At 41.9% G+C, this 23028-nt stretch overlaps 1 protein-coding gene across 1 annotated transcript in view; it reads left to right on the plus strand.

Annotated features, from left to right (window-relative positions):
- CTTNBP2NL (CTTNBP2 N-terminal like) overlaps positions 1–23028 on the plus strand; it is a 56366-nt gene that overhangs the window by 18576 nt on the left and 14762 nt on the right. The gene's annotated exons all lie outside the window — the stretch shown is intronic.

Consider the following 23028-nt stretch of genomic DNA (forward strand, 5'->3'; position numbering starts at 1 on the left):
CAGATTAGCCACCTGTGTGGTGTGATTTCAGGAACACTAGCAAAAACCTTTCTATCTTCCAATAATAGTCTCCTTGGTCTCATCTGATATCTGAACCTTGAACATCATTTTTTATTTTTTTTCCGAATAATGGACCTTTGCTCTTTCTGAATTGTGACCCTTTTGAGAACTCGATGAGCCCAAACGAGAGGACCAAGCCCACTGCCATGAAGTCAGTTGTGACTCATGGCAATCCTGTACTAGGTCAGAAGAACTGCTCTGTGGGATTTCTGAGACAATAAATCTGTACAGGAGCAGGCAGGTCATCTTTTGTAGTGGGGCTGGTGGGTGTGAGCCAGCAACTTTGTAGTCCAGTACTTAAACCACTGTTATGTACCACCAGGGCTCCCTTGTTATGAGATAGGCTTCCAAAAAGTGTATATATACAGAATTTCAGATATAATGTAGGAGTTCAAGATCCCATGGAGATCATCCACGAGTTCCATGGGCCCCCGATTGAGAATTTTGACTTTAGTTATGTATTTGATATCTATTAACTCCTTTCTAATGCCACAAGTTCTGTTTACCTTAACGTGAAAGTATAAAGTCTGTCTTCAGAGCACCTTTTGAGAGGGGGGAAAAACCCTAACGGTGTCTTTGAGTAGAAGAAGCAAGACATTACCCCTGAAAGAGAAGGGAGAGAACCAAAGAAAGTAAGACTTGAGCCTAAACTCTAGTCAATCCTGACTCAGAGTGACCCTGTAGACAGAGTAGACCTGCCCCTGGGCCCCGGGGGTCCCCAAGACTAAATCTTTCTGGGAGCAGACGGCTTTTATCTTTCTCCTTCGGAGAGGCTGGTGGTCTTGAACTGCTGACCTTGCGGTTAGCAGCCTGAGTCATCACACTCTAAGCCATCAGCACTTCTCAATAGAGTTCATCTAAAACACTTGTCTCTTCTCTTCTTTAGTTTTCCATTCTCATACTGATTTTGGTGTTTGCATTTAATTCTTATTCATGGTTGAGTAATATTTTTATTGCTTGTTCTAAATATATAATTGTGATAAAAATCAATTGATGTCTACATCGTTCTGTAGGTGTTTTGGTTTAGTGTTAATCTATGTCTTTTAAGACTGACTCATTCGAACGAGGACCTGCGTCTAATAGGCCTCAGCACACTTACTCATTGAGAGCTGTTTCTCTTCCGCCTTCCCCTGTCGTTCTGCCTACAGTCGATAGTTTCCAGTGGTTTCATTTCTCCAGCGTGCATGAGGCAGTTCCTCTCTGGAATGGGAGACGAGGATCTCTCTGACTTTCTCCTCTCCCGTTCCCCTTCACTCGTGTCTCGCCTGGGGATCGCGTGTTTGTTGCTTTGCCATATGCCTTTTCATTGATGTCGGTTTATTGGCTGAGCCTTTGCCCATCATTCATATGCCTAAGCATAGCCGTGTGGGTGATCTTGGTCAAATCATTCATTCTTCCTGGAGCAAGGCTCCCTTGTCAATTAAATAATAAATGATTAATAATTAGTATTTTGTATAACACTTTACAACTACAGGGCATTGCAAATACCCCAGTGGTTTTGTGCTTTCTTCTTTGCCCTTTATTTATACCCTCTAAGTATCCTCCATGTACCCCTATCCAAAAAGGAGTCCCCAGCTGCCAAACATTTGAATGAATGTCTCTAGTGTGTTCTCTGAGATGCCTAACATTTTAATGACTAAACATTCGATCCATTTGGTGACTCATTTCTGCCATGTCCACAGGCCTTCCTCTTTGGTTGCTACTGGTAATTTCTCTTCCTTCTCCCGTAAGTCCCTGAAAACCCTATTCTATTTCTCATAGCTCACTCCACGACAAGGGGACTTCAAAAAGCTTGTAGAAAAACACCCATCTTTTCATTCTGTTTGCCCACAAAATCCTGAAGCGCCCTCATATCACAGTCCTGACCTGTTGAACCAAACCAGGACACGCTGGCCATTTCTTAGCCACAAAGAGAAGAGGGAAAGAAGGATTGGGAACATTTGAGCTCATTCCTAATGCCGCACCCCGATGCTGTTGTTATTCCCGCTTCCTGCCCTCCTTCTCATCTGAAGTCCCTAGCGCCCTCTCCAGAGGAGTAGCAGCATGGCTTAGAACTGAAAGAGGTCCCGTGTCCGCTCCTTTGCCAACAGGAAGGCCTTTGTTCCTGGTAACCCCTTCGAGAACTCAAAGTATTTTCCAGGAGCCAGAGTTATTATAAATAGCAATTAGAGTTTATAAAAATGTAATAGTTGGGCAAGCAACTTGTGTTCATCAAAGATCTACCCCTATGTGCTTTGGAAGTCCAAGAAGCTGTGCTCTAAAACGATCACCAGTTGGGTTCTCGAGAAATGGACGGCCTCTGCCTATTTCTAAATGTGGTGAGGATGGCTGCTTCTATTAGAACACTCAGGATGCCCTTCTTTTCTCTAGTTTTCCAAGTATACGTGTCTCCTCATTGCTTTTCAGCCATCATAGAGCTTTATGTTTTGATAATCATTATATCCTCAGCACCTGGCATATACCAGGGGACTTAAAAAAATCTCTGGGAAAACTCCATTATGTTTTCATTCCAATTTCCACATCAACTTTTTGAAGCCCTCTCATAGATGCTTGATAACGATTTACTGAAAAATAAATGGGAAAGTTAGTCCCATTGTGGGTACGGAGCTTTGAAAGATGACCACCATACTTGCCTGCGAGTGGTGTGTTATTAAATGAGCTGTTCTTGTGCTCTACAACGGAGTGACTTCTGATTTTGTTAACAGATGCTTAGGTGGTTTATTGCATGTTTTCCTAAAATACCTTTTTTCCCTGCATGAATCCAATTTCAGTTACTATAGGCAGCTTCCGACAAGTTGAAAGAGCAGCTTGAGAAGCAAGAGCTATAATTAAGATAGCATTTGGATATAAGATCCTGTTTCGAATCGGGCACACGTGTTGGCTTTAGGCTGTGCCTGCCGCCTGTAGGTGATAAAGTTGTCCTCGGGCTTCAACTAGAAGCGGTTGAGGTGAAAGGAATAGCTGCCCAGCAGCGAGCGACGCAGATTTAAATGATCTATTGTTAGATGGAGTCAGTGGCAACTGGGGCCGGAAGGGTTTCAGTTCTTTTAGAAAAGCAACTGCCACACCAGATTCCTTCTGCCAGAGTGAAATCTCTCCTTATGTGTGGTTTTTATTTGCTTGTTTTATTATTTTTGCTGTCTGCTTCAGTTCTGTAACAAAGGTGTACTGCATCATATTTCTGGAACTCTCGCTTAAGAACAAACAGCCGTTGGGCTTCTTGACCGAATATGGCAGTTTACTGGTTGTCTTCCTGTGAGTGTTCTTTCTCATTCATGCGAGGGGTGCTTTGAAAAGAGTTGGGCTTTTGTCCGAAGTGGCTGTGATTGGCTTTTTCCCTTTCTGTTTCAATGAAGTTAATATTTTTCTTCCACACCTTCAAAATGCCTAATTTTCTAGATAGAAAATCTATTCTTCAAAAATAAATAATTTTTTAAAAAAGAAAACCTATTCCTCAACCTTGCATCTCTTTTTTTTAACTCTCAGTAATTTTATTTTTTATATAGCACCTATATTTCAACCTTGCATCTCTTAATATAGCCAGCCGTATGGTTTGTCGTGGCTTCTAAGTGAATGGTGGCAAGGATTTGATTTATCTACACATATAGTATAAAGTTACTATGGTGAGTAAGCTGATCCTACTTACAGGAGAAAAAATGTTAAAAATTTCATGCATTGTACAAAATTTCTGCAAAGTGCCGCATTTCACATATTCCCTTCTAGAGTCCCTGAGATAAAAGTCTCTTCAGTTTTCCTTTACAGCCAAGATGTTAGACATAGAACTAGAGTAGCCAATAGAAAATAATGTAATTGGCAGGCTCGCCTATATGTGAGTTCTAATTGCTACAGAGGCCATTTATACTGTATGTGTTCCCAGTCAAACTTTATATGACGGGATTTTCTGTTTTAGAAGAGATTGCATCAGAGAAAAACATTCTTTCTGAGAATGAGAAAAGCATTACAGTGGAAGCAAGTTGCATTGCTCAGGCACTGGTGTGTGCGTGCGTGCCTGCGCGCGCGCACACACGCAGGGGATGTGAGGGGAGCTATGCAGTTCAGCAAGGGAGACTCCGCTCATTAATATAAGCAGATCTAGGAAATAGCTGCCCAGCATGATCTGTGTCTGCTTCAGAGTTAAATGGGAGACCCTTAATCAACAACCAGTTTTTAAAATTTGACTGCTAATCAGAGTTTGGTTGAATCGTTTATTTTTGAAGCTTCCAGTTTGGGTGTATTACATATGCATGTGTAAGATAGGTGGGATGGTGCAAAGCCACACTCAGCTCTGACTAAATAGACTCGACCCTGCATTTATTAGTATCGTGCTATTTTAAAGCTTTCTCTAAATTGCTTATCCAACGATAAATGGCAAAGCATTACAACTTACCTGTAGAATTTGCTTAAGCAGTCCTGAATTCTTTTCCACTGATGTCTCAGTCATAATGCAGGTACAACTCTTCTAAAGCCTAAGATAAATCTTCGTTGTTTTTGGCCAAAAACCATCGTAAAACTCCCCAAGCTAGAAGATTTACAGGCAAAATTGTTGTTATCAAGGTAGAATATATTTGGAATATGAGACTGTATACTATGTCTCTGTTGGTTTAACAATTTTGAATGTGTGGAGCAGTCAGGAGTTGAGGTTTTTCTAAATCTAAATGTGACCTGTATGTCTGTATTTATCTAAGAAGTGGTTTACTTTGTGAAAAATACTTTTAAATAATAGTTAAGTTTGTCTACGGATTTCATGACAACGCTAAATATCTAGAGCGAAAGGAAGTCCCATGGGAGTTGCTGTGACGGGTGCACATCAGGAACACAAGTTCACTGTCACTTCAGACTCTGACATCACTCTTGGTCAGGACTTTGTGCCTGTTATAGAAGCAGCTTTATATAAGGGTGGCCTGTGATAAGGAAGGTAAAATTAAAACACACAATCACTGTACATTGCACTATCCTAAGCAGTCTGTCAAGTGAGCTTGTATTAAAAAGAAAATCAGGTGCTGACTCGCTGAGTCAAAGATCTGTAAGGGTACTTATCTGGACCCCAAGTTGAAGCAGCCTTTGGTACCCATAAACCTAGACATACCAATTCTTAGGCCCAAACTGATCCCATTTTGATAGATGATTTCTAGGAAGAACTTTTAAGGCTGAGGTACAGTATAGTTTAGATCATTAATGAAAATTATATAAACATAGGCTAGAACTAAGAGGATTCCCATTAATGCCTGGTTAAGAACTGTCTAGAGAATTGAATATTATATAAGGTGTCTAGATTTTTATTTATAACCTTTCCTATGAAACATTCTAAAAGGAAATGCACCCAAGGCCAAAATTTTAGTGTGCTTTTTATTATTAGGATAGCTGATTTTTAAAAAATTTTATTCCTACTCTCATTCATAAGTAAAATCCTAGCTTTTCACAAAAGAAACAGAAAAATAATTACTAGGGACTGCAAAACTACCAACCAGACCATTCAATTAAGCTTAGCTGTTTAAGAACTTGAGCTTTCCGCACTAAATCTGAGCCCCAATTTAAGAACAATTCGTTTTTACACCATGGCCCTACTCAATACTTGCCCTCAGGAAGGGACACAGCAGTGTGATGAAGAAATTAGATGGTGCTCGGCTGTTAGGTAAAGTAGCGTCTGGATTCTTGACTTAAGGGCATCTTTCCAAACAAGCAGCCATCTAAGTGAGATATCATTTAAGCCCACGTGGAAGAAGCACACCAACATCAGTGACTCGAGGATTGTAAATCCTACAATCTGAAGCTGAAGGAGGGAATAGAATCAGAACCTAACCTGAAGTTCTGGTTTGCAGAAGGCTGTGGATGACAGTGGAAGTCCATGATACATTTGTGAGATCTACACAGGAAATAAACCTCCAGTGATTTCTTTATATCCATAATGGAGTGATGGAAATAAACTTGTAACAAAACAGAGTACATTGGAGAGATGACTATAGGAGATCAAAATGATGAACCTGACTTGAAAGGTTAATATCATGTCACTTGATTCCCCCCTGCCCCCACTGTGATACACAGTGGGCCTGATCTTGTTTTTAACATATTTTCAAATTGGGGTTTATCTCTAATGTATTTTGCCATTGGGTGTAGCCCTCTAGGATTTTTGTACTATGTTTTCCTGTTTATCAGTATAGGAATCCAGGACAGATGAACCTATAGAGACAACACGTAGAATAAGGGTTTCTGGGAGGTCCATTGGGGGTAGAGGTAAAGGGGAGCTGATATCAAGGAGTTCAAGAAGGAAGAGAATGTTGTGAAACTGATGGTGGTGGCAATTATACACTACTGCTTGATGTGATTCAACTCTGTAATGATAGGACACCTGTATTAGCTCCCAATAAAATGGTTTTGAAAAAAAGAAAAGCAATCTAACTCTGGGGAAAAAAGAACATGAGCTTTCATATCAGACCGAGGTTTGAGCTCTGCCACTTGATTGCTGTGTCATATTGTCTTATCCTGCTGTCAAGCCACCGTGGCCAGGAAAATATTTACAGGCCCCATCTGACAGAAAGAAGACTGGTGTACAGGGTCTATAAGGAATGCTCCAAACACAACCGGAAGTACACAAACAGCCCAGGCAGGAAGTGACCAGACTTCCCCAAAGAGGACAGATGCATGGCAGATGCACAAATGGAAAGAGCTTCAACCTCCTGGAGGTTGATCCTCCTGACTGTCGCCTCGTGATCAGAGATCAACATGTTTCTTCAAACATTTCCATCAAATTAAATGCATGGTTAGCGATGGGGACAGCAGGGCGGAAATGGTTGTGTCATCTTAGACATGTTGTGCCGCTTAGCTCTATTGGGAAAATGGTCTGACTGTTAGGAAGATTGAGTGAGATAGCAAACGCTAATCCAGGTGCTCAATTTTCATTCATTGCCACTGATTATTATTAGAATATAGGCTTCGAAATCCAACCAGTTAAGAAAAAAGGTATATATTTCATACAGCAAGAAACACTGATGATATGCTGTCCTCTGAAAGGAGCATGCCGAGTTCTTCCCTTTCAGATAAATGTTTGTTGTTAACAGTAGAATTTGTGCTTTAGCTTCTGTTGCTTGAGGGAATTGATGGCTCTGGCTTGTCCCACCCCCACACCAATAACCCAAAGCATGTGTTTTAAGACAGCTGGCAAGGGTTAAGAGTGACCTCTGGGCCGTACAACAGATGTTATGCTATATTCTCTCTCTTTTTTAGAATGAAAACAGGAAAGAGTGCAATAATGTTGAAGCCTTTTTGCAGAACTGATTTTTCCCCCATTGATTTCTTTGTTCAACCGTTGACTTTGCTGTTTGACTTGGCATAATGTTATTTTGTAAAGCAACTTTATTGAGGTATAGTCAACATACATTGAACTGCATGTGTTTAAAGTATATAATTTGATTCGTTTTGATGTGTGCATGCACCCATCAAACTGTTACCACAATTATGATAACAAATGTAAGGATCGGAGTGGGGAGAGGGTAGGGAGGGGAAAAAAGAGAACTTGATGCAAAGGGCTTAAGTGGAGAGCAAATGCTTTGAAAATGATGAGGGCAAAGAATGTACAGATGTGCTTTATATAATTGATGTATGTATATGTATGGATTGTGATAGGAGTTGTATGAGCCCCTAATAAAATGTTGAAAAAATAATAAAGGGCTAAGAACGACAAAAACAAATGTAACGATCACCATCATAATTTTATTGTGCCCCTTTCTGACCCCTCCTGCCCAGCCTTTCCCATGCTTCTCCCCCAACACCTTTAACCCACTGATCTGCTCTCAGTCAGTGGAGGATAGTTCCTATTTTCTAGAACTTTACATAAATGGTATATAGCATGAACTCTTTTTTTGGGGGGGAAGGTAGGGCCTGAGTTATCTTCTGTCAGCACAAATTATTTCAAAATTCATTTGTGGTGTTTTTATATATTGATAGCTCATTTCCTTTCTTAGGTGGCTGTACCACCATCTGCTTATTCATTCATCTGTTGACAAACATTTAGATTGTTTGCTATTTGGAACTATTAAAGCTGCCACCGAAGTCTCTGTGTAGCCATAACCTTTTCTTTCTCTCTTTTTTTAAATAAACGTCCGGGGGTAGAGTGCCTGTGTCCTGTGGGGGGTGCATTGTAACTTCTTCAGAAACTACAACACTATTTTCCAAGGCTGTTGTCACCATTTTACATTCCCAGCTGACCTGGTCGATCTTTTTCATTTCAGCCATTCTACAGTTGAAGTGGACTCCCGAGCAGCTGCATGCGACTGTGTGTGCAGTGTTGCATTGTGGTTGTGGTGTGCATTTTCATAATCACTAATCTTTCCAGGTGTCTCTTTGCCGTCTATACGATTTTCTTTGGTGAGGCGTCAGTTTTAATCTTTTGCCCGTTTTTATAAATTGAGGTTTTTGTTTTCTTATAAATGAGTTGGGAGAGTTCTTATATAGCTAGATACAGTTCTTTATTATATCATAACATCACTGCAAACGTTTTCTACCTGTCTGCAGCTTGTTCTTTTAGTCTCTTAGTCTTAACTGTGTCTTTGGAAGAGCAAAAGTGTGTCCTCTGGTGTCTCTAGTGCCCTATCTCAGGAATCTCTGCCTACTCCAAAGTAAGAAAGGTTTTCATTTAAACACTCATGAAACAACTTTGGTTTTGTGTATGGATCAAAGCTTTATATGTTTTTGAGGTTTTTGTTTCTGCTAATGGATATATATTTGTCCCAGCACCATTTGTTGGAAAGACTACCCTTCCTTTACCAACTGCCTTCCGCACCTCTGTCAATGTCCATTACCCTCGTGTGCGTAGATCTGGTTCTTGCCCCTTTTTCTTTGCCATGAATTTATTTGCCTACTACGACACCAATGACACAGTGTTGATTACTGTATTTGTAATACATCTTAACATCAGTGTTAGTCCTATAACTTGTTTTCTTTCTTTTTTTTTTTTTGAATGTTGTTTTGGCTAATTCAGGTTCTTCTCATTTTTATATGAAATTTCAAATCAGCTTGTCAATTTCTACCCAAAAATCCAGTTGAGATTTGACTGCAATTAAGTTACCTTTGTCGGTGAGCTAATAGATTGGTTTGAGTTTTCTAGTCTCTGGACATGGGACAGTTTTCAGCAGTGCTTTGTAGTTTCATTGTATGAAGGTCTTTCCTGTCTTTTGCCAGTTCTTCTTAAGTGTGCTTTGGTTGTTTTTTTTTTTTTTAAGATATAAGTGGTTCTTGTATTTTAAATTTCTAATTGTTGTTAGGAGTATGCAGAAATAAAACTTAGTTTTGCATAGGATGTTGTATCCTGCCAAGTTGCTAAATTCATTTGTTAGTTCTGGGATCTTTGTAAAATTTTTCTTTCAGTTTTCTTACCGACAGTCATGTCTCTCTGTAAACAAAGACAGTTTTACTTCTTTCTTTCTAATTCAGATGTCCGCTATTTGTTTTTCTTGCAGCCGTGGACTGACTAGAACCTCAAGTAGAATTGCTGAGAACATGGTTTGGGCCTTGTTCCTGATCTGGGGAAAGCAGTCTTTCCCCACTCCGTGAGGTCTTAGCTGGAGGTTTGCGCAGATGCTCTGTATCAGGTCGAGGAAGTTTTAACAGCAGCGGATTTTGTCAAGTGCCTCTCTGCATTGGTTGGAAGTAGGATTTATGTTTATGTCTCTGCTCGGCATCTGCTGCATGCCCTTTCTTCCATGGACTTTCTCTGAGATCCAGTAGAGCAGCACAGAGAAACATTTTAAGTTTTGTTCTGCTGTTCTTTTGATGTGTTTATCTTTTATCATTGATCTCTGCCCCACCCCAACTTGTTTTTGTGTGTGTGGTTTGGGTGAAAGTTTACAGAGCAAATTAGTTTTCCATTCAACAATTTATACACAATTTGTTTTATGACATTAATTGCCAATCCTCTCAAGGTAAGAAAGAGCCTTCCTCTCACTTCCTCTCTGGGTTTCCCACTTCTGTTCGCCATTGTTTCCCACCCCTTGCTGCCTTCCGAACTTTGCGGGCAGATGCTGCCCTTTTGGTCACAGATTGATAGCTCTGAGGGTGAGCACGTTCCTCACGGTGTCACTGTCCTCTCTGTGAGCCTGTCTTTTCTTTACCCAAAAGGTGATCCATGAGGGCTGTAGTTTGGGGGGCTCCTCCAGTCTCGATCACATCAGTAAGTCTGGTCTATTTCATGATTTTGAAAAGTGTTCGTCATTTCTCCCACCCTTTACAAGACTTTCCATTCTGATTCCATTCAAACTGGTCAGTGGTAGTAGGCACCATCTAGTTCTTCTAGTCTCTGGCTCTTGGAGGTTGTGGCGTGAGTAGTCTAGCCATCCTTTAGACCCTTTCCTTGAGATTGAAAGTCTTATTTTCTTCACTCGTCGTTGTTCTAGACCAGCGGTTCTCAACCTGTGGGTCGCGACCCCTTTGGAGGGTTGAATGACCTTTTCACAGGGGTCGCCCAATTCATAACAGTAGCAAAATTGCAGTTATGAAGTAGCAAGGAAAATAATTTTATGCTTGGGGGGGGGGTCACCACCACCTGAGGAACTGTAATAAAGGGTTGCAGCATTAGGAAGGTTGAGAACCACTGTTCTAGACCGAGAGACATCAATAGTTGTACCTTAGTTGGCCACTTGCAAACTTTTAAGACCCCTGCTGCTACTCACCATAATAGAATCTAGAACGTCTTCATTGTGGGTTAAGTTAGACTGTGTTTCTAAAGCCTCAAGCCTGGTGACTCAGCCCCTTGAGGCTGAGGGGTGTTGAGTTATGGCTAAAAGATCATTGTGTCTTTGGCCCCTATGTGCTCTCTTATATGTATGGGTATGTTTATAGTACATGTGCATAGAAATGTAGAGTGTTGGTCATGAGCAGGCAAGATTGAAAGAGTGGCCAAAAGAGATTTAGCTGCCAATCTTTGTAGAAGCAGAGAGCCTCTTCTTGTTCCTGTGGAGTGGCTGCTGGATTTGAACTGCTGGAGTCTTCTTTATTCCTGTATGCCACCAAGCCTCACTGCCATTGAATTTATCCTGACTCATAGCAACCTACAGCCATGTATTGTTTACTTTGTAAGAAAAGAGATGAGCTAATCAAAACTAGTTAAAGTCTTCACCTTTTTTTTGGTGGGGGGGCTGTTCCTGATACTAAGTTAAAAACTATTCTTTCCCAACTGACCCAACTTACATCATCCTCTCTGCCTAAAAAGCAAACCTAATTCCTAAACTAAAAGACTTCAGAGTTGAAGGGAAGAAAAGAGAAGGTTATGATAAAGATATCTGCTTATCAGAGCAGAGGTGTCTTTCAACCCTTCCTGAAGTACCTTTCCTCATGTCACCATAAAACAGGCCACAGTTGCACACCCCAATGCATCTATGAAATTTGAAATTTCACTTGAATCTGCTAACTGTATAAGGAATCCTGCTGGTTTGTTTGGGTGTGCTCTTTACAAACTTCAAAATGGATTTTGCTGTGCTCTGGAATCATGCAGCATCTTTTCCCAAAAGTATATTCCTTTAAGAGCTCACATTGTATTTACTTCTCTGCAATTTTCAAAGTGTTTTCCACATTTGGTATTTTACTGGATTCTTTTTACTTTGTAAAGTAGAGATAACCCCCATTTTGTCTGCAGGCACTAAAGCTCATATTTTCCAATTCCAGTTATTTTCTAGATAAACTGTGATCTACTAAATAAACTATAGGCTCAGGCCAAAAGAGAGAAAATATGGAGAGAGAGAGATTGAGAGAGAGAGAGAGAGAATATGTTTCTTTAAAAATTGTATTGGTAAGAGAGTGAAAAAACGGAGACTCGCATATGTGGTTGTACTTAACCCTGCAAGGAGAGTTTGGCAGTATCTATCAAATTAAAAACACTTATCTATAAGAAATTTCACTTCTAGAAATTTTGCTACTGTCCTACAAATGTACTTAAGGCTATACAATAAAAAAACACACATAGACTATTTACTTTGTATTGTTTGTAGAAGCAAAATGTTAGAAACAACCTAAGTTTTTGTTGGTGGGTATCTGGTGGAGTAAATTATGGTACATTTATCCAATAGAATACTTTACAACCTTTAAAGAGAATGATCCCAACTCATTGCCGTCAAGTTGGTTCCAATTCATAGCTACTCCATATAGGACAGGCTATAACTGCCCCCATAGAGTTTCCAAGGCCAAGGCTGTAATCTTTAAGGAAGCAGGCTGCCTCGTTTTACTTCCTCAGGATGACTGGGAGCCTTGAACCATCAATCTTTCACGTAACTGCGATGTGCTTAATCACTGCATCATTGGGGCTCCTTAAAGAGAATGAAAGAACATCTTTATATATATAATGTGGAACTTTCTCCCAAGATACACTAAGTGAAAAATAAGTTCCAGAACAGTGTGCACAGTAAAAGAAACGAAACAGCATTAGGTTGCAACTGGTGAAGCCAGAATGTGTCTCACAAAGCCTCTCCTTTCGTCCCCTTGGCTTGACTCCCTCAAGGAAGATAGTCTCGCCTGGCAGGAGAATGAAGTTAGTGAGAGTAAAGTGCCAAGTTCAGAGGTGGGGACTCTGGCAGAAAGAGCCAAAAGCAGCCGGAGGGAAGGTCTGGTCATTTGTAGGTATGGGCCTTCAGAAGTTGACTGTTAGAGAAAGAGGCCTGTGTTCCTTAGTGATTGAGCAGCTCTGTTCCATGCAGGGAAGCACTGAGCCCCATGTGCAGCAGCTTGCTCCTAAAAATAATTACCTGGTATCAGCTTTTTATCGCATGTCATCATTCTCATCACAAATTGTGGCAGAGTGAAGGTGACAGAATAAGCAAAATCCTCTGATGTCTGCCTGTCAGGTATGTGACGTTCGTGGCTTTGAGGAAACGGAAGGGGGATTCAGCTTGCACTGTACTGCTGGATTCAAGAACATACAGTTCTCCACAGATGAGGGCGGGCGGGGCTACAGACAAAAATGACAGCAGTGGGGAATTTCATTACTTCAGCTTCAAACTGAAACACAAAAGGGAAACAGCTATTCCTGTTATTTTGACTTCCTCTAATTGTGCCTTCCTTACATGTGCTGACCTTGTGATTTTTATTAATCAGAGGTTATTTCTAGGGGCCTGCATAGAGAGAGGAGGAGCAAAGAAAGACAGCCAGTTTGCTCATGCCTACCGAGCGTCAGTTGGTCTTTTAGTTCAGACTGATCTGGAAGAAAAAAGGAAATCATTTTGTGTTTTGCTTGGAAATCTTTAATGAAAATGAGACCATTTTGAGACGGAAACTGGGGATTTTATCATATGAGAAAATCATAGTAATGTATCTATTCCACCACAATAATTCCACATAGATACAAGGGAGAATGTCTGTGGATGTTTATTTTATACGCTGTTATTTAATGTAACTTTCTGAAAAACTATAAGCTAAACATCCACCAGAAATGTATGGATATGGAACCTGATACATGTTGTTAGGTGCCGCTGCGTCAGTTGTGAGTCACAGTGAAGCTGTCTTTGCACGATAGAATGAAACATGCCCAGGCCTGCACCATCCTGCTGCCCCTTACTGTATTGAACCCATTGTTGCCGCCGCTAGGTCAGTTCATCTCGTTGAGAGCTTTCCTTGTTGAGGACTTTTTGGTTGACCCTCTATTTTACCAGTCCTGCTCCAAGGACTGGTCTCTCCTATTAACATGTCCAAATATAAATATGAGGTGGTACCCCCCCCCAAAAAAACCGGAAAAAGCTGAGCTGGGCAGAGCTTTCATAGTACGCATTTTTCCCACTTAGGCAAGGATCCAGCTACCCACTCTGAGTTGGTGCACTCAGTGGCATCGCTTGGGAAGGTTCTCTCTGCTGACAGTGAATTTTTTGTCAAAGCTATTTCTCTTTAACCTCGTTTTTGTGATGGCCGATTTAAGAGAACAGTGTGTCGCTCTGAAATTTTGTTTCCTGCTGTGGGAAAAATGCCGCAGCTTACAAGGACAGGAAAAAGTGAAGTGTATGAGTGATTTTCTCCTTTCAAAAAAGGTGAAATGTCACTTGATGACAGACCTTTGTTCTGGATGTCTGTCAACTTCCCGAATGGACAAACATGTAGACAAAATGTGTGCACTTGTGCTCAGAGACTGACGACCAGCCACTGACCAGATGGGGAAGATGTCTGGACTATCTTGCAGTTCCGTTCAACAAATTTTAACAGAAGATTTGGGAATGAGAATGGCCGCTGTGAAATTTGTGCCTCGGGTTCTGACTGACCAGGAAAAAGAGTGTGAACTGAAAATATGCTGTGCTTTGAAAGAACAGCTTCAAAGCGACCCAGACTTTTTTCCAAGATCATTACTGGTGACAAGACATGGTGCTAATCTTACGACCCCCAAACCAAATATTAATCAAACCAAACATCAATCGAGCCAGTAAAAGATGCCATCGTCACCTTGCCCAAAAAGAGCTTTTCAAGTGAAATCAAAGATAAAGATGATGCTAATTTGTTTTCTTGATGTGAGGGAATAGTGCATCAGGAGTTCATTCCAGCAAGTCAGACTGTACATCAAGCTTTCTATTTAGAAATTCTTAAAAGATTGTGTAACAGTGTGCAACAAAAAAGATCTGATATGTGGCAGTCAGGGGACTGGTTTTGCCACGCACCTGCTCACGCAGCCATGTCAGTATGCCAGTTTTGGGCTAAAAAAAAAACAGTATGCCCCACACACTTGACTCACGTGTGCACACTTCATGCAACTTCTTTTTGTTTCCTGGAATGGAGAGGGACATGAAAGGACAGTGATGTGACTAACTAGAAAAAGGTGAAGGAAAAAACGAGGGGGAGGTGCTGTCAGCCATCAAAGATGAGTTTGAAAATGTTTCCAAGAATGGAATCACAGATTTGACAAATATATTAAGTGTAATGGACAATAGTTTGAAGGTGATACAGTTGTTTTGTTAAAAAAAATTAAATACATAGGTGGCAGGCGAGGATCTGGGTTTTTGGATACCTCCTGCTTAGCCGTACTCCATCAGGTGGCCCATGCATCCTCTTAGCTCTTTACACTCTTCCCTTACACTGACCTTTGCCCTTGGCCCAAAGCTTATCTGGACACCTGACCAGAAAACATATACATATAAATATTAGGCCTTCTCTCACCCCTCCTTGCTTCTGAGCTACCTTCTGTCTTCTCTTCGTCACATTCAGATATTGAAATATCACTTTTACTCCTGCTTCTCATTTCTTACCTGCCATCCTGCATTTTGCTTTTTGCTTCTGCTACTCTCCTGAAATTTCACCTCTGGACGTGACAAGTAACCGCTAGCACAGTGGTTCTCAACCTCCCTAATGCTGTGGCCCTTTAATACAGTCCCTCATATTATGGTGACCCCAACCATAAAATTATTTTCAGGGTCGTTTCTCACACACACACACACACACACACACACACACACACACACACACACACAAAGGGGTCGCGACCCCCAGGTTGAGAACCGGCTTCTTTTAGTAGCTTGCCTAACCTTTCTCCAACATTGGACAGTACTGCCCCTTAGTTCCCCCAGGGTTTCTTTGACGATGTTGTCTTGGCTTTTTCAGGCCTTTTTCTCAGCCTCCCTTGCCCTTTTTCCTCCACATTGCTTCCCAAATTGGCTTCCTACTGTGCCTGGATTAAGTGTCCCCTCTGTGCTGCCCTGTGGCATCCTGCACCAAATCTCTGGGAGCACCAGCCAACTGTGGGGCCTTTAGCAGGCCGCTTCCTCTTGTCTTCTAGTCTTTTAAGTCTTACAGGGCAGAGGTCAAAATGTCTCTCATTTTTGTGTGTTTTTTTGTTGTTTTAATTTCTTTTGTCCTCAGTCCTAACTCCTGGACACCATGAACAACTATTCTCAGGACTCCTTGAATGTATCTTTTTGTTTGAATGTGTTCTTGCAAAATAGTGTGTGTGCTTTAAATGGCTTGTTTTGTTCCTCTCCGCTCTCAGCACCGTGCCTTTGAGGTCTGTCCCTGCGCCCATATGTGCACATACTCCTCATCTATTGCATCTGTCTGTGGGTCACATTCCATCTACATTTTGTATCTCTCTACCTAGTATAGTCTAATGGTACATTTTAAGTGCTGAATATGTTAACTGAATTCATCAAAGTCAAAGGGATGGCTGTTAGGGTCCCAGTGCAGACAAGCCTGGCTTTATTCCAGACAGAATGTGTTTAAACATGTCTCTGCAGTCCGTGGATAGCTGCAGACAAGTCCTCTCAGCCGTACATTAACATTAGTCTCATTAGACTGCTTCCGGAACGCAAAAGGTCTAGTCTCCCAGTGCCTTCTAAGGTGATCTACTGGACTAGTTCAGTCCAGACAGAAGTCAGCTCAGAACGGTGTAGTGACTGGGTTAGGGGTGCCAAAGAGTTCCTCTTGAGAGAGCTTCTTAAAGGACACAGAGTGGTCATGGGCTATTATTACTGAAGAACTGAAACTGCGTTGGCGAGGAGAGAGAAGGCCCAGAAAGCATGCTCCAAGAATGTTTTTCCATGGAAACAGTGCACTTGCTTATCCTTCAAGGGGAGCAGAGACTGTCCCTAGGCGAATGCCATTGGGAAGCCTTACCCCACCCTCCCCACAGCTCTGATCTAAACCCTCAGACTGCTTTTTGTTCCACAAACACAAAGATCACTGTAACAATATGATATGAGTCCCTCAAGGAGATCACTATGTAATTTTGACATGTAAATCAAAAGGCGCAGATGTTAGGGGTAAGGGTCAGAGAGAGAAACCTCCTGCCTTCAGTAGGCAAGTGTTGAGGCCTTGGTAGGGGATATATTGACAAGCAGTGTGTATAAGAAGAGATGTTCCCCAGGACTGTGCGTAGGCCTGCCTCTCTCCTCTTCACCTAGTCCCTCTTTCTCTCTGAGTGATTTCACCAGAGCCATTGATTTCAACAGCCGGGTCACACCCTGCTTTTCTTTGTCTCCTCCCCCTCAATTCATTTATCTAAGTGCATTTTTGACATATCTTTCAGAATATCTCCTCTCCCAATCTCCACATTCTTCCAGAAACCTGTTTGTTCTGCCTGTGTTCTCTGTTTGGATTCATGTCATCACCAGCAACCCAGCCATCCAAGCTGAACTTCATTCAGCACACCTGTGTGCCTTCCCTTTCTCTGCCTCCGCGTCTCGTCAGCTCCCAGGCCTCCTGAATGCCCCCTGGAATATGGTGCCCCCCTTTCCTACATCTCTCCTACATTCTGCTCAGTGCTCCTCAGCATGACTTGATGTCACTGCCTAACAGATATTCTGTGTCTACTCTCATTCCCTAAATATGCATTAGTATCAGTTTAATCTGGTCACTTCTCTTTATAAAAACATCGTGTGACTCCTTGCTGTCTAAAAAATTAAGTTAAAGCTCTTGCATTCAAAGCACGTTCTGACTGGCTGGGAGCGAGAGTCTCACTTCCTGCCCGCTTGCCAGCTGAAGTCTAACCTGGAGAACAAAATCATGCCTTTCCTCCTTCTCTAGGCACGCTTGAAGTGTTCCCATTGTGTGGAACACCATTTCCCTTCCCTTCCCTCTCATGCATAACTGTACCGTCACTCTTTTACAATTGAAGTACACTTAATGTGTTTTCTCTTTTTCCATTTTCTGCATGATTAATAATTATATGACCGTTTACATATTTGTACCGATAAACATCAATTTGACAGATTACAGGAACTTTAAGATATTATTTTCTTTGCCTAACATTTATTAGTTTACACTAAACATAATTCTATGAAAGTAACTACTTCCATCTTGTTCCACACCGCATCCCAACTATCTAGAACCTAGTACACCACTGCTATCAAGCTGATTTTTTAAAAATTAATCATCATTTTATTGGGGGCTCTTACAGATGTCACAACATCTTACAGTTCAGTCACACCTTACAGTTTCATACAATTGCTCCCACAGTCAGTTTCAGAACATTTTCTTTCTTCTTGAACTCCTTGATATCTGTCAAGTCGATTCTGACCAATAGCAACACTTTAGGGCAAGGTAGACTTGCTCCTTAAGGGTTTCCAAGACTCTCAATCTTTACACGCACAAACAGCCCTCTCTGGTGGGTTCTGAACAGCCGATCTTGCCACAGCAGCCAGGCACATAAACTACTAGGCCACCAGGACTCCTTGCTAAAACCTAAAAAAAAAAAATTCACTGCCAGTCAATTCCAATTCACAGTAACCCTGTAGGACCGAGTAGACCTGCCCCTGTGGGTTTCTGAGACTGTAGCTATACAGACGTAGAAAGCCTCGTTGTTCTCCTATGGAGCTGCTGGTGGCTTCAGACTGCTCACTTTCTGCCTGCAGCCCAACACATAAGCACTCCCCCACCAGGGCTCCTTGAAAGTGAGGAGAATCGGGACTTCGTGAGATTGAAGAATGGGTACTTAGGACTAATCTAATCAAATGGTTTCCGGTTGTTAGGTCATATTTTTTAGAAGCAAGGCTTCACTATAGTAGTATAATGTCATAACTTTCACTACTGTTGTTGATCATTTTATTTAATGGCATTATTTATATTTCACCTTGTACTCAGAAGGAACCATTTGTTCCTTGGCCAGGAAATCATCATTTTGTGTTAAGTTTCCAGGTTTGTCATTTAAAGAAACATTTTAGTGCACCATTACTCTGAAAATTAAAGACAGTCTTGGGTTGGATTACTTGGAATTAATGGTAGCGGTGGTCAATGTGCACGTGCTTGATTTCACCATATATTCAATGCCTTACGATAGCGATGACCATTGCCAGTTCACATGCAAAATGATAAACACGCAGCCAGTTGACTTGTTCCACTGAGCATATCTGCTGCAAAGGACCCGTGCGTGCTAACGAGCAGAGATGTCACTTTGAGGAAGACCAAGGCTGCCAGGCCCAAGCTGCGATGTGTCCTTTGCTTGGTGTGCTTGTGAAAGCTGAAGTGAGGGGGAATACCAAAGGAGAGTTGGTGCACCTGCAGTACGGTGTTGCCGGAGAATATTGAATAAACCGGGACGGCCGGAAGAATGCGCAGATCTGGCTCGGTAGAAGAGCCCGAGTGCGCCTTGGAGACGGGGTTGATGAGACTTTCCCTCACACTCGGTCCCTGGGGTAGAACCTTCTGCTTGGTAGAAGGTCAGCAACAGAAGAGGAAGCCCCTCAGCAAGTTGATCGACACAGTGGCCTGCAGTATAGCTATAGTGGTGCCGCTGGCGCAGGACGTGCAGTTTGTTCCCTGGGCATGAGAACGGCTCCTCGGCGCTAGCAGCAATAGCAGCCATGCCCTGGTGGTCTGTCGGCCTTCTCCTGCTCAGTCTCTGCTTCACTGCCACCCCCTGTGTCCTCGCAGCATGGTTCCCACCCCTTGTGTGTGCACAGAGAAGGCTCTGTCTACACCAGGCTCCCAGCGTGGCCGTCCCTCTCCATCCTCTGCCTTCTTCCCACCTGGCATTGTGGAAATTCTGTCGGCCTCCCAGCATTCGGTGTACAGTGGATCTGAGAGAGGCAGACGCTAGGGCACTGCTGCCTTAGGTTGGGCATCTGGCAGGTTTTCTGCCTTTGTCTGATAGGATGCAGTCTTGCCACTTTTCTATTGCTTCTTTTAGTGAAAAATATTTTGGGTTTTCCTTCTCTGACAGGTTTCTGACTTATATGGTTCAGCTTTCCCAGGTTTGCTTGTATAATTGCCAATGACCTTGCACCTTCTCTTTGCCCACCTTCGCAAAGACAAAAGACTCCAAAACCAACTGAGTTTCCCCGCCTCCCCTCTCCCCCATACACTTCTTGTTAACCGAACCAGATGTTTACCATGAACACTTTCTAGTTCACAGCCAAGCTAAGGACCTCTTCCTCCCATTCCAGAACCTTCCATTTGAGCCACTTGTTCCTTGCCAGGTTTCCTTGTAGTACCCGTCTGTTTCTATTTCATGAACCATGCTTCAGAGAAGACCCACGCCACAATTAAAGAGCTGCACAAATTCCCCCAAATAGAGGAAGAAGCCATTCTTTTGCATCTTTTTTTAGTATTTTCACCCGGAAGTTAGTTTCTGTGCTGTTAATAATGATGTGTTAAAGAGCCTGAACAAATCTCTAGTAAAAGGGTTTTTCAAGTTCACCAGGTTACGCACAAGTCTGTAGACCAGGGTCTTTGGAGACACTTTCTGGGTTGTGTGCACCACCCCACCTCCACCAACAATGGGGCTGTTTCCTGTGATTCATGAATGTACTGATGGTCTCATTTGTCTGCCAGAGCCCACCCACTTCCAGGGCTGACCTTTTCCTTCCTATTTCCTCAGGAGTGTACGGCCTGGGTCTTAGAAAGTTCTGATCAAATAAATTGTACTTGGTGTTCCTCTAAACATTCGTGATACTGTTTAGAAAACATCTAATCTAGGAGAGGCTGCTAATCCTCCCTTTGTTTAAATGTTTTCTAAACAATGTCATTAATGTTTGTTGCTAGTCCTTAAACTTGTCTGGCAAATGTTAAAGTTGAGAAGAGGTCTCCTCCTCTCATCTCCTGCATCATTCAGCATACACAAACATACATGAATCTCTGGAAGCACCATGTAGAGTACCCGGTAAACTTGAAGTCTTCCTACAAGCACCTTTAAATGGGACCCTGTGAATGATAAAGAGCTGGGAGCAAACCTTTGTTAACAAAATAGCAATAGAAGAAGAAGAAAAATATGTGAGAAAGCCCCTTGTTAGGAAGGGGAAAATAATGAAAATGGGAAATCTTTGCATTTAATAGTTATACTAGATATATCCGGGGGCAGTGAGTCATTTATTACGGCTCTTCTAGCCAGAGTCTCTAACTCCAAATGAGATTTCCCTGCATGGTCTGCTAAGAAGGTGAGGGGTAGGGGGTGCAGATATTGGTAGAGTTCACCTGTGAGTAATTGGGAATAGGGGCCTTGGAGTGTCTTCCTGCTATGTATAAAATGAGCCCTCAGAAAAAGGGTCTCTCTGAGGAGGGGTCTCATTACCAGCAAGAGCACAGGAGTGGAATGCACCCTCTGGACCCAAGATCTCTGCACAGTGAACCTCTTGGATCCAGAAAACAGCTATCACATCAGAGGAGCAGTGGCAGAACCAGGAGCTGGAACGTGGAACAGACTTCCCAACCAGTGGAGCAAGGAGAGCCACATGTTTTTGTGCAGGAGGCTGTCTTGCAGAGTGGGGTGCCTCTGGGCACTTAATTGGAGATGTTGGGCTTGCTGACCCACAAAAGTGGAGCTGAGTACTTTTGGGGCTGAGCCTTACTGGAGTAGGGTGCCTCTGGGTACTTAATTCAGGGAGCTGGGCTTGCTGACCCACAGAGCTTGAGCTGAATGCCTTCGGGTAGAGGCTTTCAGTGGAGAAGTACACCCCTGTGGGCACTCATTAGCAGACCTAAAAGAACTTTGCCACAAGTCCTGATAAAGAACTTTATCCTGAGCTTTTCATCATGATTTCATGCTTTCATCATGATTTTTTTCCTGTGAGGTCTGTGTAGTCGTTGTAATGATTATCAGAACCCAGAAAGTTACAATGGAGGATATTAATTTAGATTACTCTATGTAAATACCTAATTGACTGTATTATGCCAAAAAACACCAAAACCTCTTCCAGATTAATCAAGAAAGAGTGGCAGCGAAGGTGCTTTAGGCTACCCAGGTTCCTAGTACATTTATAGTGTTCTGTTGCTTCAGAGTCATCTGAGGGTTTGTGCATTTTGCTTTCCTTCTAGTACAGATTTCCTGACTACAAGTTTGAGAGCCAAATCTGCAGGTGGGACCCTAGAAGTCATTGGGCCTAAAATCAAGTGAGAAATTTATTCTAAACTTGAGTGATTGAACAGAGTCAGAGTACATACTGTATGTCAGGCACTGCGGGAGGCGTTTTCCAGTACACCTTTCATTTTTGCAGCAGACCTATTAGGCTACGACTGTTTCACAGGTGACAGTCCCAGTTCTAGTACACTCTTGAGCACAAAAAAGTCCTAACGGAAATCAGGGTATGGGAAAGACTAGATTTGAGAAGATAGCACAAATGCTTAGTGTTAAGAGAAAGGAGTACTGGGTTTTCAATAATAGATTCAAAATATTTTTAAATCGGGGTTTCTTTTTTCTTTCACGTCTATGTTGAATTTTGTATTATTTCCCCAAAATAAGGTTTCAAAATGAAGTTCAAGTGAGACTCAATCCTTTTTTGTCAATGTTGTTGACATGTCGTTTTCTTTCAGCAAAGGGTATTCTTGTTGTGTTATCATTATTGTCCTAAGTGGTTGGTTTCTCTCCAGTTGCTCAGACAGCTATTTATAGCAGGACTCCAGAGTGTGAGTTACTGAAGACTAATAGATTCAGCTTGGTGTGAAAAGGACGCTTTTTAACTTGTTTTAGTAGCATTACCAAAAACCATACTAGGATCCTGTTCTTTTGTATTTCTGAATCCCTAGCATAGAGGGACTTTTTTAAAAGACTCACAAAGTTCACTTCGGAATTATCTCATAAATGGCAAAGGTGAATCCTACCTAGTTCACTTATGGTACCAGCTGGTGTCTTAAAATTTGAATAAAAACCCTGATTAAATGAGCCTTGCTCTTCATATCAGTGATGGTCATCCAAAGAATGAAGAGACAGATAATAAAGAGACTGACTACCAACATTGAGATTAGGAGATAGATATGAGGGAGGTTCAAAACGTGCAGGAGAAAAAAATCCAGGATCTCTTTTAATTCCATTTTTCTATGATTTTCTAACTCCCACACGTGTGTGTGTTCATTGTAAACATGGTTACTGAAGAATGTGTATGTATCTCCTTAATCTTAAAGTAGGAAATATATATATTTGTCATATATATATACATATATATTGGAAACGTGTTCACTGAAAAACAATATAAGAGGTCTTTAAAAAGTTTGTGGGGAAATGTAATTGAATGATAATGGGATCTTTCCACAAAAGTTTGAAGCCCCCCCCCTTAATAGCTATAGCTCTTCATCTTAAAGTGGGGAATATTTATA

Source organism: Tenrec ecaudatus, chromosome 1 (assembly GCF_050624435.1).
Source record: "Tenrec ecaudatus isolate mTenEca1 chromosome 1, mTenEca1.hap1, whole genome shotgun sequence".
In the NCBI taxonomy this organism is placed as follows: domain Eukaryota; kingdom Metazoa; phylum Chordata; class Mammalia; order Afrosoricida; family Tenrecidae; genus Tenrec; species Tenrec ecaudatus.